The sequence below is a fragment of the Bubalus kerabau genome, chromosome 1 (assembly GCF_029407905.1).
Source record: "Bubalus kerabau isolate K-KA32 ecotype Philippines breed swamp buffalo chromosome 1, PCC_UOA_SB_1v2, whole genome shotgun sequence".
Classification (NCBI taxonomy): domain Eukaryota; kingdom Metazoa; phylum Chordata; class Mammalia; order Artiodactyla; family Bovidae; genus Bubalus; species Bubalus kerabau.
In genome coordinates, this window is record NC_073624.1 from 113,499,109 (window position 1) to 113,516,714 (window position 17,606).

Genomic DNA, 17,606 nt, shown 5'->3' on the forward strand with positions numbered 1-17,606 from the left:
AGACACGGGTTAACTGGATCAAGCCAACTGACTCTCAAAATGTTTTCTGTAGCAGTAACAGAATAATCATTTGGAATTCCCATTCTCCATCGCCTTGCTGAAATCTTGCTCTGAACTCTTGCTGTTTCTGAGCTGCAGCACTTGAGATAAAATGTAAGCTTGTGACTCAAAGCCCTCTTTGATCAAACAGTGTGCAAACTGTCATAGTTTTGTTACACAGGGAAGGAAAACTTTAAAATTCATCTACCCACAATTCAGATTGTGGTAAATACGATGGAAATTGCTTCAGTATCCAGTTAAAAACAGTATATTAATAAAGAAAATACCTAACACTTAATAAGCCTGTACTATTAGCAGACATTTTTTAAGAGCTTGAAACATAGCTCATTTAATGCTTACTAACTAAACCCCATAAGTCAGGCCATATTATGTCTTTTATAGACAAGAAACTTTACCAAAGCTTGCATAGCTAGTAAGTGTTGGAACGAGGCTTTGAATTGTAACAGGGCCCATGGAATTTTGCCTCACTAATAAATAAATACATGTTGAGTGAATAAATTGTGCACCTAGAGTGTGTCTGGCATGATACTGGGTGCTCTAGACATTTTAAGAAGTTCATTCACCATCTGTATGCATCCCTATGCAGAGGGATGCATATAGATGGTTTAAATCCAATGTGATATATGCTCACCTCATGCGAAGAGTTGACTCATTGGAAAAGACTCTGATGCTGGGAGGGATTGGGGGCAAGAGGAGAAGGGGACAACAGAGGATAAGATGGCTGGATGGCATCACTGACTCGATGGACGTGAGTCTGGGTGAACTCCGGGAGTTGGTGATGGACAGGGAGGCCTGGCGTGCTGCAATTCATGGGGTCGCAAAGAGTTGGACATGACTGAGCGACTGAACTGAACTGAGAAGTAATTATGAAAGACTGAACTGAGAGGACACACCAGGTAGAAAACCACACTGGGATTTAAATATCTCTGTAGTTGGTCCTGAAGGCTGTTTATATACCTAATATATCGGATACGAAGCCTTAAAAAGTGATTTGGCTTATTCTTCCCGAATTCAACCTTCTATTAGTGTGCTAATGAATTCATTTCGGGATCTGACACTTGAATGAACAATACACAGATCAGATCAGATCAGTCACTGATCTGAACAATATGAGCCATATTTTTTATTTTTTCCAGGTAACTACTACCTCATGGATAAATCTTACTGTCTCTGTGTCAGTCATGGTCATCCCATACTTCTTCCCAATGGATGGTTAGTGCAATGGCAAGTGATCCAGTTTGGGCCTTTGTGGTATAAGAGGAAGTCTACTGGGACTTGGAAGTCTACTGGGTGATGTCTGGGAAAGTTTTTCTAACTCCTAAAAATATATGTACAGGAAGTAATTTATCTTTCATTGGTTGGTGTTATATTTGTGTGTGGCAGCTAGAACTGCTTGTAACCATGTTGTGATCATGAGAGAATCTAGTAAAGGAGAAGACGGATGCTTTAGGGGTAAAGGAGCTGAAAGCAGGGAGGAATCATGGTGCTCAGGATAGGCTGAGCTGCTGTACTGTTTAACCCTACAACCACCATACCTTGGAACTTCTTGCAATGAGAGATAATATAGTTCCTTTATGGTTTAATCCATTTTGTGTTGTATTTGGTGTTGCCTACAGTCCTAGGTGGTACCAGTGGTAAAGAATCTACCTGCCAAAGCAGGAGACACAAGAGACAAAGGTTCAATCCCTGGGTCGGGAAGATCCCCTCGAGAAGGAAATGGCAACTCACTGCAGTATTCTTGCCAGGAAAATTCCATGGTCAGGGGAGCCTGGAACGCTATAGTCCATGGGATCACAAGGAGTTGGACACAGCTGAGCACACATGCATGCACACTCAGAGTCAAAAGCTAGCAATTACAAATACTTTCTAACATGATCTCCACAATAACAAAAATGAAATCTCTTCCATAGGCTTATTTTCTACTATGCCATGCTAAGGCTGCTTCCTCATATTCTTTACTGTGTGTGTATCTGACCTCTAGTTTTTGATTATTAGTCTAGGAGACACTCATTACATTTTCTCCTAATCAGAAGAGACTCTTCCTCTACATGCCATGAATTATGGCGAAGACCATAGTCCTGCATCCTAAAGTGCTAGATAAATACAAACTGAATTGATTTGAAGTACCAGAAAATTTTGGCTTTGCCATTGGTTCTAATTTAGAAGATTTTAAAAGTTTAGGTAATCTAATTTTGTACATTTTATTCAAATTGAATGAACTATGTTCTAATATGTCCATCACTAATCAAAGTGTGTGAGTTTGGGGACATTGTACAACTGTTGATTCACTTGGAATATTATAGCAGTAAATCAGGGGGAACCAAACACTTGGGAAGCATATTTGAAAGGCAGGTACCCTAACATGTCTATTACATGGCACACTCTTCAAGCATTTCTTTGTTGTTCAGTCACCAAGTCATGTCTGACTCTCTGGAGCCCCATGAACTGCAGCGTGCCAGTTCCTTAGTGGGTTACTTTTCTTTTGCTTCTCCTCCTCTCACATTTAAGGATCACTGTGAAAAATATGACTTTGATAAAAACTGTTATTGATAGTTTTTTTTAACCTTCATTTAGCCAGCAATTGGACTCAATGCCATTTCCATTTGAATAGTTCAGTAACAGGACAGATGAATATATCACAGTTTGTAACTTAGATCTTCAAAGGAAGAATTCAGTGTAATAGTTTGATGTTGAGAAACACGATCTGCAAATATCCTCTCATTTGCATAATCAGGCATTCTGGCTTGACAGCAATATGTAGATTCAAATTGCTTTTTCATTGTAGATTTAGTAATTATAGGCACTATAATTTTCTTGACATAAAGTCATTCTGTGTGTAGTCTTCTCTCTTTAGGTTTTTCCCCAAGCATATGAATAACTTGATATTATGACACGATGGAAGAAAACTGAAAAGTGATCTAAAGTACTTGTACTGAATGTGCCCATCTTCCTCTTTGAAAGCTGTGGGATGACTTATTCTCAGAATGCCACATTACAACAAGTTTCTGATATTCTCAATTAGAAAGGATCTCTACCTTACTGTGAAGCAACAGATGCAGGGAAGATTTACAACTTGCCCCATTGTGTAGCTCAAGAACATTGATGTTTAGAACCTCAGGTTTATTTAAACACCTGGTTATAAACTATGATGCACTTGTTGGGAGAAAATGTTGATATTTAGCCAAACTTTTTTTTTTTTTCATTCATGCCATTAATATGCAACTGCTTTTCCTTAAAATAGGTAATAGCAATAGCTGAATCTCAATTAATATCCAACTAAGAAGATATTTTAGAATGAGGGCACATAGTTACAGAGTCATCACTGAATGTCATATTACAGATAAACTAACACGTTTACCAAGGTACAAGTATACTAATAGCATGAATAAAATATGAGTGCTGATTTCAATCAACTAAAAGTCACCCTGTATTATAGAAAGTGAAATAGAGAATCGAATAGGAGCTATGACTTAATGTCATTTCACTTGTTTACCAGAGATTTTATTTTTGGACATCACCTGGGGACTTTTGAAATCAAAGACCAAATCAGTGAGAAAAAATAGCAACCAAAAAAACAAACAAACAAACAAAAAAACCCAAACTCAAACCAAAAGACTGTGTGGAAGCTTTGTGCCAAACAAAGAAACAAAAAGGATGAATACTAGCAAAGCACCACTAAAATTAATGGAGTAAAATTATAAAATTGAAGTGAAATATGAGGGTTTTTATAGCAACAACTTCAAATCACATAATATTCAAGGCTAGAAGTAGAAAGAACAGGCAAAATATAGCTCTATTAGAAACCTTCAAGCTACACAGGTGAAAATAATAACATAAAGGAAAAATAAATCAAAATGTAGGAATTAGGGTGTAAAAACGATAAAATCCATTAAGGGGCAAGGAGACCTAACGCAAGAATGAAACCCAGGTCTTCCACATCAGAGGCAGATTCTTTACCATCTGAGCCTTCAGGGAAGCCTACAAGGTAAGTAGTGTAGTTAAAGGAGGAGCTTGTGAGCACACATGAGCTCATGGATGGCCAGCTTGAGAGGGATCTCAGTTCTGACTTTTGTCTTAGCTATAAACATAAGAGCATTCTAAGCCAGTGTTTCACTAACCAGACAAAGATGCCACAAAAAAAGAAAACTACAGGCCAATATCACTGATGAACATAGATACAAAAATCCTCATATTAAAAACATATTAATTATATCATACTAAAAAGATCTTAAAAAGATCAGACATATCCTTACAAATAGCTGTGAAAAGAAGAGAAGCGAAAGGCAAAGGAGAAAAGGAAAGATATAAGCATCTGAATGCAGAGTTCCTAAGAATAGCAAGGAGAGATAAGAAAGCCTTCCTCAGAGATCAATGCAAAGAAATAGAGGAAAACAACAGAATGGGAAAGACTAGAGATCTCTTCAAGAAAATTAGAGATACCAAGGGAACATTTCATGCAAAGATGGGCTTGATAAAGGACAGAAATTGTATGGACCTAAGAGAAGCAGAAGATATTAAGAAGAGGTAGCAAGAATACACAGGGGAACTGTACAAAAAAGAGCTTCACAACCCAGATAATGATGATGGTGTGATCACTCACCTAGAGTCAGACATCCTGGAATGTGAAGTCAAGTGGGCCTTAGAAAGCATCACTATGAACAAAACTAGTGGAGGTGATGGAATTCCAGTTGAGCTATTTCAATCCTGAAAGATGATGCTGTCAAAGTGCTGCACTTAATATGCCAGCAAATTTGCAAAACTCAGCAGTGGCCACAGGACTGGAAAAGGTCAGTTTTCATTCCAATCCCAAAGAAAGGCAATGCCAAAGAATGCTCAAACTACCGCACATTTTCACTCATCTCACATGCTAGTAAAGTAATGCTCAAAATTCTCCAAGCCAGGCTTCAGAAATATGTGAACCGTGAACTTCCAGATATTCAAGATGGTTTTAGAAAAGGCAGACCAACCAGAGATCAAATTGCCAACAACCATTGGTTCATTGAAAAAGCAAGAAAGTTCCAGAAAAACATCTATTTCTGCTTTATTGATTATGCCAAAGCCTTTGACTGTGTGGATCACAATAAACTGTGGTAAATTCTGAAAGAGATGGGAATACCAGACCACCTGATCTGCCTCTTGAGAAATCTATATGCAGGTCAGGAAGCAACAGTTAGAACTGGACATGGAACAACAGACTGGTTCCAAATAGGAAAAGGAGTACATCAAGGCTGTATATTGTCACCCTGCTTATTTAACTTATGCGCAGAGTACATCATGAGAAATGCTGGGCTGGAAGAAGCACAAGCTGGAATCAAGATTGCCGGGAGAAAGATCAATAAGCTCAGATATGGAGATGTCACCACCCTTATGGCAGAAAGTGAAGAGGAACTCAAAAATCTCTTGATGAAAGTGAAAGAGGAGAGTGAAAAAGTTGGCTTAAAGCTCAACATTCAGAAAACGAAGATCATGGCATCTGGTCCCATCACTTCATGGGAAATAAATGGGGAAACAGTGGAAACAGTGTCAGACTTTATTTTTCTGGGCTCCAGAATCACTGCAGATGGTTATTGCAGTCATGAAATTAAAAGACGCTTACTCCTTGGAAGGGAAGTTATGACCAAACTAGATAGCATATTAAAAAGCAGAGATATTACTCTGCCAACAAAGGTCCGTCTAGTCAAAACCATAGTTTTTCCAGTGGTCTTGTATGGATGTGAGAGTTGGACTGTGAAGAAAGCTGAGCACCGAAGAATTGATGCTTTTGAACTGTGGTGTTAGAGAAGACTCTTGAGAGTCCCTTGGACTGCAAGGAGATCCAACCAGTCCATCCTAAAGGAGATCAGTCCTAGGTGTTCATTGGAAGGACTGATGCTAAAGCTGAAACTCCAGTACTTTGGCTACCTCATGCAAAGAGTTGACTCATTGGAAAAGACCCTGATGTTGGGAGGGATTGAGGGCAGAAGGAGAAGGGGATGACAGAGGATGAGATGGCTGGATGGCATCACTGACTCAATGGACATGAGTTTGAGTGAACTCTGGGAGTTGGTGATGGACAGGGAGGCCTGGCATGCTGGGATTCATGGGGTTACCAAGAGTTGGACACGACTGAGTGACTGAACTGAACTGAATATGTATTAAAAAGATCATGTATCCTGAGCAAGTGGGCTTTATCCTATGGATGCAAGCTTTCTTCAATATTTTCAAGTCAGTCAATGTGATACATCACATTAACAAACTGAAGGATAAAAACCATATGATTATCTCAATAGATGCAGAGAAAGCCTTTGACAAAATTCAACACCCATTTATGATAAAAACTCTTCAAAAAGCAGGCATAGAAGGAACATACCTCAACATAATAAAAGCCATATATGATAAATCCACAGCAAACACTATCCTCAATGGTGAAAAATTGAAAACTATACCTGTGGCGGATTCATTTTGATATTTGGCAAAACTAATACAGTTATGTAAAGTTTAAAAATAAAATTAAAAAAAAAAAAAGAAAACTCTTCCCCTAAAGTCAGGAACAAGACAAGGGTGCCCACTCTTACCACTACTATTCAACATTGTTTTGGAATTTTAGCCACACAAATCAGAGAAGAGAAAAAAATAAAAGGAATCCAGATTGGAAAAGAAGTAAAATTCCCTGTTTTTGGATGACATTATCCTCTACATAGAAAACCGTAAAGACACCACCAGAAAATTACTAGAGCTGATCAATGAATATAGTAAAGTTGCAGGACATAAAATTAATACAAAGAAATCTTTGCATTCCTATACAGTAACAATGAGAAAACAGAGAAATTAAGAAAACAATCCCATTCACCATTGTGAATAAAAGAATAAAATACTTGGAATAAATCTACCTAAAGAAACAAAAGACCTATATACAGAAAACTAAAACACTGATGAAAGAAATCAAAGATGACGCAAATAGATGAAGAGATATACCATGTTCATGGATCAGAAGAATCAATATAGTGAAAATGAGTATACTTACTCAAAGCAATCTATAGATTCAATGCAATCCCTATCAAGCTACCAATGGTATTTTTCACAGAACTAGAATAAATAATTTCACAATTTGTATGGAAATATATAAAACCTCAAATAGCCAAAGCAATCTTGAGAAAGAAGAATGGAACAGGAGAAATCAACCTGCCTGGCTTCAGACTATACTACAAAGCTACAGTCATCAAGAGAGTATAGTACTGGTACAAAGACAGAATTATATCAGAGAAACAAAATAGAAAGCCCAGAGATAGATCCACACACCTATGGACACCTCCTCTTTGACAAAGGAGGCAAGAATATACAATGGAGAAAAGACAATCTCTTTAACAAGTGGTGCTGGGAAAACTGGTCAACCACTTGTAAAAGAATGAAACTAGAACACTTTCTAACACCATACACAAAAATAAACTCAAAATGGATTAAAGACCTAACTGTAAGACCAGAAAACTCATAGAGGAAAACATAGGCAAAACACTCTCTGGCATAAATCAACAGCAAGATCCTCTATGACCCACCTCCCAGAGTAATGGAAATAAAAGCAAAAATAAACAAATGAGACCTAATTAAACTTAAAAGCTTTTGCACAATGAAGTAAACTATAAGCAAGGTGAGAAGACAGCCTTTAGAATGGGAGAAAATAATAGCAAATGAAGCAACTGACAAAGAATTAATCTCAAAAATATACAAACAGCTCATTCAGCTCAATACCAGAAAAATAAATGACCCAATCAAAAAATGGGCCAAAGAACTAAACAGACATTTTCCAAAGAAGACATACAGATGGCTAACAAACACATGAAAAGATGCTCAGCATCACTCATTATCAGAGAAACGCAAATCAAAACCATAATGACGTACCATCTCATGACAGCCCTATATGCGAGACAGCAAAAGAGACACACATAAAAAAACGGACTTTTGGACTCTGTGGGAGAAGGCAAGGGTGGGATGATTTGAGAGAATAGCATTGAAACATGTATATTACCATATGTGAAATAGATGGCCAGTCCAAGTTTGATGCATGAAACAGGGCACTCAAAGCTGGAGCACTGGGACAACACAGAGGGATGGGATGGAGGAGGGGTGGGATGGGGTTTGGGATGGGGGACACATGTACACCTGTGGCTGATTCATGTCAATGTATGGCAAAAACCACTGCAATGTTGTAAAGTAATTAGCCTCAAATTAAAATAAATAAATTAATTTAAAAATTAAAAAAAAGCCAGTGTTTCCTAACTTGTTAAGAAATAATATGATAATATACAACTCATACAGTCATTATGAAATTAGATAATATGTGAATAAATATATAGCAGGCACTCAATGATAGTTATAATTGATTTAATGCAATGTTTATGATGATGATGATAGTGATAACTATCATCGGTAACATCATCATCATTAACATCATCATCATCATCACCATCATCTTGTCCCCGTAGCAAATATATTCCTATTACAGAGCTAGATGCAAGGAGCGTCTCCTGCTCTGATACATGAAAGTTAACACAGTATTATTTGCATGTAGATTTTCCAGCTAGGAAAGAATGTACAAGTAAGAGATCCCTAGATGCCTAGTCCTTAAACAAATATTGGCATTCTGACTTATACATTAGTCTCTTGTGAATTGGTTAGTGTTAATTATATCAAAAGATAACTTTCAAAATCATTTTCTATCACTTTGAAGACCAGATCCTGAAATATGGTCCACTTTGTCTGTCTACCTCTCTACCTTACCACTCTCTGCTCCCACAGTAACAATTGGACTCAGAAAGAAATGGAACAATTTTTTTTTCTGTTTCTTGATGAAGGTGTTCACCTTTCTCTGGAGTAGGATCTAAATGTATATTTCAGATTTTATCAAATGTTAAATAAAAGGGCAGCTGCTACTAAAGCAGTTTTTCAGAATTCTGTGTCAAATTGACTGAAATTTCTGAATTTCTCCATGGCCTTGGCAAGGTTTTGTAGGAAACTGAGAGGTAGGCATCCGGGCTTTCCTGGTGCCTCAGAGGTTAAAGCATCTGCCCCCAGTGCAGGAGACCCGGGTTGGATCCCTGGGTCGGGAAGATCCCCTGGAGAAGGAAATGGTAACCCACTCCAGTGTTCTTGCCTGGAGAATCCCATTGATGGAGAAGCCTGGTGGGCTACAGTCCATGGGGTCGCAAAGAGTCGGACACGACTGAGCAACTTCGCTTTCACTTTCACTTTCAACTTCCACATAGTACATATATAGGAACTACCTTTCCTCACACTGCTGCTGCTACTAAGTTGCTTCAGTCATGTCTGACTCTGTGCGACCCCATAGATGGCAGCCCGCCAGGCTCCCCCGTCCCTGGGATTCTCCAGGCAAGAACACTGGAGTGGGTTGCCATTTCCTAACACTAGCCACTCTAATACAGCTGTAAGACCATTAGCCCCCACACCACGAGGCTTCTAGAAACCTGCTGCTTCAGAAATTAACAAGTTCTGCGAGTCAGACAGAGCCAGGATTGGATCTAAGGATTACTCCATGGAATAATGGTTGGTCCATGTGGTAATGCTCTGGTTACAGATTTCATTTCCTTGATTTTTTTTTTTTTTTAACCTTCTCAATACTTGTATAGGTAGCTGTTTCACCACCTCAGTACTTGCCTCACTTATTAAACTATCCCCTCCAATAAGTAGAAATATGACATAGATGTGAGGGGCAGGTTCTGTTAGTAAGTTAGGTAGACTGGGCCAATACATACGTGCTAGGTAAGAGTGTGGGCTCTGATGCCAGGATGTCTGTGCTTGAACCTTGTGCTGGCTAACATTAGCGACTGGTGTGGATTTCTTCTAAACAAGGCCAGTCTTTCACCAGTTAACTCCCTTGTGAATGGAGGTGTTGACTGGGAGCTCAGTGTACCTGGTTGGAATGTACTGATGAGCAGCCTTCTCCTATAGATACCTGGGCAGGTAGTGGCAAGGTAGGCCAGCAATGACCTCCATTATCCAGGTGGGGAAGGCACGTCTGTGAAAGTGGACCCTGCTTGCTTTCTAACAAAGGGCCAACTCCTGTTCTTTGTAATACTCTTTGAGGTACAGAGTGCCCTGTTCTGCTTCTCCTTTGGTGCTAACTCTTCCCAGACCCTTCCCCACATTAGTCAGTATGTTCCCGTGTAAACTGGAGTCAGTGGCCTAGTTGTGAGTGGGCAATTTTCCATTAACAAATTACTCCATTGCAATTGCTCTCCAGGCAAAAGTCTATTTGTTAAAATATCTGGGGCCAGTTAGGGAAAAGGATTCTTCTCTCTGGAATGCATTTTCTTCAAGTACTTCCAATTATAGTCTTCTCAGATTTGGTGCCTTAATCAATTATTATAAAATGCTTTCTGTCTGCAGAATGTGTCCCAACTTCTGACTTGTTAAGGTGCTTTCACATTGCCCAGTTTTAGGTGCTTCACCCCTTTCTTTTCTATCATTTGAATAGCTTTTGGAAGGAAGCATAAACAATCTCTGTGGTAAATATGCCACCAGGAGCATGATGAAAACATGATATATAAAAAGACTCCTGTCCTTTATGTTGGAAATGGGGAAAAAATGAGGACTTTACAGTATTCTTGTTGCATTTTTAGATTTATATCATGATTATCTACTTATGTATTTATTTTCCTCACCAGCGTCTGAGCCCCTTGAGTTTTGGGATTGGATGGTATTTGCAATATTTGATACAAAGTCTCAATATCTACTACAGCATGGTAGAAATTTGATTGTGTTTAGGGTATATACTTACAATATTTGTAGAAGCAGATATTGTATTTTCCTGGCATGAGGGAGTAAAACATATAAATAGGTACAATAGATGAATTTGCTTGTAATTCTTCATGACTTTTCCTGAGTAGGTGTCACGAGTAGGCTCCGGATGCATTTCTGAGTTTTGCATGTTAGATCAGCTTAAGTTCAGTTTTGAAGAGAATCGGGATTAGCAGAGATGACATAGTATTTGAACGGTGAGAATGGGGCCTGTTTCAAATCCTGAGTGAATATAAATCCTATGCAATATTAGGCACAGTTTGTCATTGAATATTTTTCATCAAAAAATGCTGACAGTGAAGACAGAAGGCAGCTGGTAGACAGCTAAAGGATAGGGAGCATTCAGTGTTGAAAGAGAGATCTACAAAATCATGCTCTTATTCATGATAAAAAGTAAAGAAGCCAGCCAGCATCTTGCAAAGGGTGTTAGAAGAAAAGTAGGAATCAGCTGATTCAGATGGCACTTTGTAGAAATTCATCCTCAGAGACTGATTAGGGTTCTGAATGAGAAAACAGCATTCCAGATGAGGTAAGAAAGGTGTGGCATTGAAGGGGATAATTAGGAGTTTGGGATTAACATGTACAACTATTGTTGTTAAGTCACTAAGTTGTGTCTGACTCTGCGACCCCATGGACTGTAGCACATCAAGCCTCTCTGTCCTCCACTATCTCCTGGAGTTTGCTCAAACTCATGTCCATTGAGTTGGTGATGCCATCCATTCATCTCATCCTCTGTCACCACCTTCTCCTCCTGACCTCAATCTTTCCCAGCATCAGAATCTTTTCCAATGAGTCGGCTCTTTGCATCAGGTGGCCAAAGTATTGGAGCTTCAGCTTCACCATCAGTCCTTCCAGTGAATATTCAGAATTGATTACCTTTGCTGTTGCCGAGTCGCTTCAGTCGTGTCCGGCTCTGTGCGACCCCATGGACTGCAGCCTACCAGGCTCTTCCGTCCATGGGATTTTCCAGGCAAGAACACTGGATTGGGTTGCCATTTCCTTCTCCAATGCATGAAAGTGGAAAGTGAAAGTGAAGTCGCTCAGTCGTGTCCGGCTCTGTGCGACCCCATGGACTGCAGCCTACCAGGCTCTTTCGTCCACGGGATTTTCCAGGCAAGAGTACTGGAGTGGGTTGCCATTGCCTTCTCCATGATTACCTTTAGGATTGACTGATTTGATCTCCTTGTTTTACAAGGGACTCTAAAGAGTCTTCACCACCACAATTCGAAAGCATCCATTGTTCGGCAGTCAGTCTTCTTTATGGTCCAACTCTCATATCCATACATGACAACTGGAAAAACCATAGCTTTGACTATACAGACTTTGTCAGCAAAGTGAAGTATCTGCTTTTTTTTTTTTTTTTTAAAATCTGGTCTAAGTTTGCTTTTCTTCCAAGGAGAAAGCATCTTTTAATCTTGTGGTTGCAGTCACTGTCCACAGTGATTTTGGAGCCAAGAAACTAAAATCTGCCACTGCTTCTACTTTTGCTGCTTCTATTTGCCATGAAGTGATGGGACCAGATGCCATGATCTTAGTTTTTTCAGTGCTGAGTTTTAAGCCAGTTGTTTTCACTCTCCTCTTTCATCCTTATCAAAAGGCTCATTAATTCCTCTTCACTTTCTGCCATTAGAGTAGTATGATCTGCATATCCAACGTTGTTGATATTTCTCCCAGAAGTTTTGATTCCAGCTTGTGATTCATCTAGCCTGGTATTTCACATGATGTACTTTGCATAGTAAACAAGCAGGATGACAATATACAGCCTTGACATATCCCTTCCCAATTTGGAACCAGTCATTGTTCCACATCCAGTTCTAACTGTTGCTTCTTCATCTGCACACAGGTTTCTCATGAGACTGGTAAGGTGGTCTGATATTCCCATCTCTTGAAGAATTTTCCACAGTTTGTTGTGATTCACACAAAGGCTTTAGCATAGTCAATGAAGCAGAAGTAGATGTTTTTAAGAAATTCCCTTGCTTTCTCAATGATCCAATGAATGTTGGCAGTTTGATCTCTGGTTTCTCTGATTTTTCTAAACCCAGCTTGTACATCTGGAAATTCTCAGTTCATGTACTGTTGAAGCGTAGCTTGGAGGATTTTGAGAATTACTTTGCTAGCATGTGAAATGAGTGCAATTGTGTGGTAGTTTGAACATTCTTTGGCATTGCCTTTCTTTGGGATTGGAATGAAAACTGACCTTTTCCAGTCCTGTGGCCACTGCTGAGCTTTCCAAATTTGTTGGCATATTGACTGCAGTACTTTAACAGCATCATCTTTTAGGATTTGAAATAGTTCAGCTGGAATTCCATCACCTCCACTAGCTTTGTTCATAGTAATGGTTCCTAATACTCACTTGACTTCACACTTCAGGATGTCTGACCCTAGGTGAGGGATCACACCATTGTGGTTATCTGGGTCATGAAGATCTTTTTTGTATAGTTCTGTGTATTCTTGCCACCTCTTCTTAATATCTTCTGCTTCTGGTAGGTCCTTGGCATTTCTGTCCTTTATTGAGCCCATCTTTGCATGAAATGTTCCCTTGCTACCTCCAATTTTCTTGAAGAGATTTATTGTCTTTTCCATTCTATTGTTTCCCCCTATTTCTTGGCATAGTTCACATAAGAAGGCTTGCTTATTTCTCCTTGCTATTTTCTGAAACTCTGCATTCAGATGGGTGTGTCTTTCCTTTTCTCCTTTGCCTTTTGCTTCTTTTCTTTTCTCAGCTATTTGTAAGGCCTCAAACACTCATTTTGCCTTCTTGCACATCCTTTTCTTTGTATGGTTTTGGTCACCGCCTTCTGTGCAATGTCATGAGCCTCCATTCTTCAGGCACTCTGTCTACTAGATCTAGTCCCTTGAATCTATTCATCACCTCCACCGTATAATCATAAGGGATTTAATTTAGGTCATACCTTAATGGCCTGTTGGTTTACCTTACTTTCTTAAATTTAAGCCTGAAATTTGAAAAAGGAGCTCATGATTTGAGCCACAGTCAGCTCCAGGTTTTGTTTTCCATCTTTGGCTGCAAAGAATATAATCGGTCTGATTTCAGTATTGACCATGTGGATGGTGTCCATGTGTAGAGTTGTCTCTTAGTGTAAACACTATTATATTAAAAATATGTAACCAACAAGGACCTATTGTATAGCATACAGGACTATCCTCAATATTTTGTAATAAGCTATAAGAGAAAAGAATCTGAAAAATAATGTATAAATATGTGTGTGTGTATATATACATATATACAGAGAGATAGAACTGAATCACTTTCCTATAGACCTGAAGCTAACACAATATTGTAAATCAACTACACTTCAAAAAAAAAAAGAACAATAACCACGAACAACTTAGGCAACTGCAGGAGTCTACACTGCCCTTGAGGCTTCTCCTTTGGCATGGCTGGTTTAAGATTATAAACACTGCCCCAGTGAGGAAGCCAAGAAATCTGTATCAGAATGTCAATTGATTTCAGCAAGTCAGTGTCCAAGGTTTGTAGTGCAAAAAATTCACACACGCTTCCCCTTTCTTACTGCAGTCTGTCTCCATCATGCCTGGACATTTACTTGACTGCATATATAATTTATAATTGAGGCCTGAGTCTTCAGCTGTTATCAACCCAGATGGGAAGAATAGGACTGAAGTCCTTACATGTAAGTATTTTTCTTTATGAATAGGAATGAAAGAGAGAAGAGCTGTAGCAATTTCTTCCCACATGATCAGTCTGTCATCTTTCACACTTACATCTTTTTTTCTGAAGCTGTTATCTACACAGTCACTCCTTTGACTTTCCACCCATAGACATTTGCACGACTGCAAATGACAAAAAGCTCACATAAATGAATGTTCAACTTGATTTAAGCATGAAATTCTAATACCATCCAGAGAGGGATCATGCTGTTTCAAAATAATTTTTAGTGTAATTCTACAAATAAACCATTTATACCAATAAAATACTTGTTTTCTGTGCATTGCATAAAATCAATTTATATTCAAACATTTGGCTATTGCCAAATCCATGTTTTTTAGTAAGCTTAGAAACAAACTACTGTAGAGACCAACTGTGAAACATTTTTACTCTATGAAGAACAATAAAACAAATTAGAATATTTAAAAGATAGTAGAGCAATAGTGACAAGATCAGTTTGGTAGCTGTGGGTCAGCTCTAACAATTTTCTACCTCTGTTCTTACAGCCAATATATTTTTTTTCCTCCCAGCTCTTGATTTACTTACTCATTAAGTAGAGGGATTCATAAAATTAATTACAGCACAAAAGTTGATATACGTACTAAAATATCACAGACAAGGAACATAAGTTTTCATTTTCTTTATAGTTAATTTCTAGAACTGACTTACAAAGTGAAATTTATAACACATTTCTACAAGCTTTTATTTAAAAATTAGGAAAACTTATGTGAGATGTGATGGATTCTTCCCTGTTTTGATCTAGAAATAGATTTAATATTTAGAATTAGTTTTCTCTGTGAGTATTACCATGTTTTCTGGGTGATAGTGATGTTTTATTTGCCTGCCTTATTTCTTAGTTGTCCTATTTGTATCCAGCAGAGAGTTTTTTTTTTTTTTAAGCAAGAGTTTATTCATTCATCAATGTAACGGTGCTACCTTTTTAAAAATGTATTTTCTCTGAGAGATTAAATTTGAGTAATTCTAGAGCATTACTCTCAGAATGTGTTTGGGTTTTAAATACTATTAAACACACACATTAACATCAGTAATTTATGTATTCCTTTATTGAAGTCTGGATAAACTAGTAGATATGTGAAACAGATCAGGGATTTGCATTCTGGGGTGAGGTAGCTTTGATCATTATTAAGTAAGGACAGGCAAATCTCCAAGCTTAAAATCTGGTAGAATTATGGCTTTGAAACTCCTCCTTATATCTTGCTTTAAAAGAAAAAGAATGTGTGTTAAAGTTCTTGAACATTTTGCTTATTTCACTGTTTTCAATGAAATGTTCTTAGCTATTTCTATTCCTGTTTTCTCATTGCCTGGACCAGAGGGACTCCCTTCTCTTGCCAGGCTCAGACTTCCAGATTGTTCTGCTTGACATATGACTTTAAGTTCCCTTAGAGCTAGACCATCACCCTTGGCCCACCTGATTTCTACCCCTACCTCGACTTTTATATGGTGATATTGCAACAAAGAAATAATCTAGAATTCTATGTGACCCCATCAAATTACATTGGCTTCAAGTTGACTTAAAGTGTATTTCTTGGGTGTATTTCATCAATCTCATAAATCTCAGAATACTCCTATATAATGCATTTTTCTAAATACAGATATGAATTAAATATGGACTCCAAAGAAAAGACACACCAGATTGCACTGAATGATTTGTTCCTGAAATTTCCAAGCTAAGACCTATAGAAGGGGAGTCATGGAACTGCATCCTTAAATTAATAACGTAGAGCTTTTCAAGAACGCTTCAGCCACATCATGTCAAAGTGAAAATCAGCAGGTTTCCAAAACCATGAACACAACTTGACTAGTTTTGACAGTCTGTTTATTAATTGCTGCCAAACTGTAATTGTTATTGCATTAACGTTGCCTATCTGCAGAAGAGCAGTGTCAGCTAAGCATCTGCCTCTGAAGTTTGAATACAAATTTATTTCTTTAGGTTTCATCACTGATCTTTAATGTTCTTAATATTTTCAGGCAATTTTATCTACAGCGTCAAATAAATTGTGGAAACCAGAACTAATTGTTTCTCCTAATTGATTAACTCTCTTACCTCCTGTTGTGTGTACAATGCATGTCATCCCGGCTGCACGCAGCAACAGGAGGGAAACTATTAATCAATCATTGAACAATTAGTTCTGATGGGAAGATTTCTCTCCTCTGTTGAAAGGGAAAATAACCCCCTCAAAGGTTAAAGGGACACACTTCTCTGTATTTGCGGCTAAAGGAGAAAATATATGGATTAGGCTGATTGTTTTTCCACACAAAACTTTAATTCTCAGTTAGGGTTCCTTAAGCTTGGCAGGAGCACCCACACATTATGATTAGGACCCAAATCCCTTGATATGCTGCATCATAGGTCCATGAACGTCTGTTTCCACAGCCAGCACATGTTATTGCTGTGAGTTATTTCTTGGTGTGCTTTAATTGCCAGGTTGAACAAGGGATGTGTGTTCACCAATGTATTTTCTTCACCGAACATGAGTCACATAGTTGCTTACTAAATGTGTGTTAAGTAAATGTATAGCTCAGTTCGTAAAGAATCTGCCTGTAATGCAGGAGACCCCGGTTCAATTCCAGCGTGGGGAAGATCCACTGGGAAAGGAATAGGCTACACACTCCAGTATTCTTGGGCTTCCGTTGTGGCTCAGCTGGAAAAAAATCTGCCTGCAATTCCGGAATCTGTCCGCAATGCAGGAGGCCCGGGTTTGATCCCTGGGTTAGGAGGATCCCTTGGAGAAGGAAAAGGCTACCACTCCAGTATTCTGGCCTGGAGAATTCCATGGAATGTATAATCCATGGGGTCGCAAACAGTCAGACTTTCAAATGTACAAGTAGAATTTATTGTCTTCAAAAATAAACACTGCAGGCAATTTTAGATTATTCATGCCACAGAAGGCAGTTCTCTACAAGAAATCCATAGACAGGACAATTCAAGTGAGATATGTTTGAACTCTTTTTCTTTTATTGGAGTATTATTGCTTGACAATGTTGTGTTAGTTTCGATTGTACAGTGAAGTGAATTGGCTGTATGTATACATATATCCCCTCTGTCTTG

At 38.5% G+C, this 17,606-nt stretch overlaps 1 long non-coding RNA gene across 10 annotated transcripts in view; it reads left to right on the forward strand.

Moving 5' to 3' along the window:
* Positions 1-17,606, forward strand: part of LOC129656425 (uncharacterized) — a 214,883-nt gene that overhangs the window by 186,673 nt on the left and 10,604 nt on the right. For 9 of the 10 annotated variants that reach the window (XR_008716346.1, XR_008716344.1, XR_008716348.1 and 6 more), the window contains 2 exons: positions 14,387-14,501; positions 16,150-16,565. This is a non-coding gene — a long non-coding RNA (uncharacterized LOC129656425). Of the gene's footprint in view, positions 1-14,386; positions 14,502-16,149; positions 16,566-17,606 lie in introns of those variants that run through there. The other variant, XR_008716353.1, reaches the window with a different exon arrangement.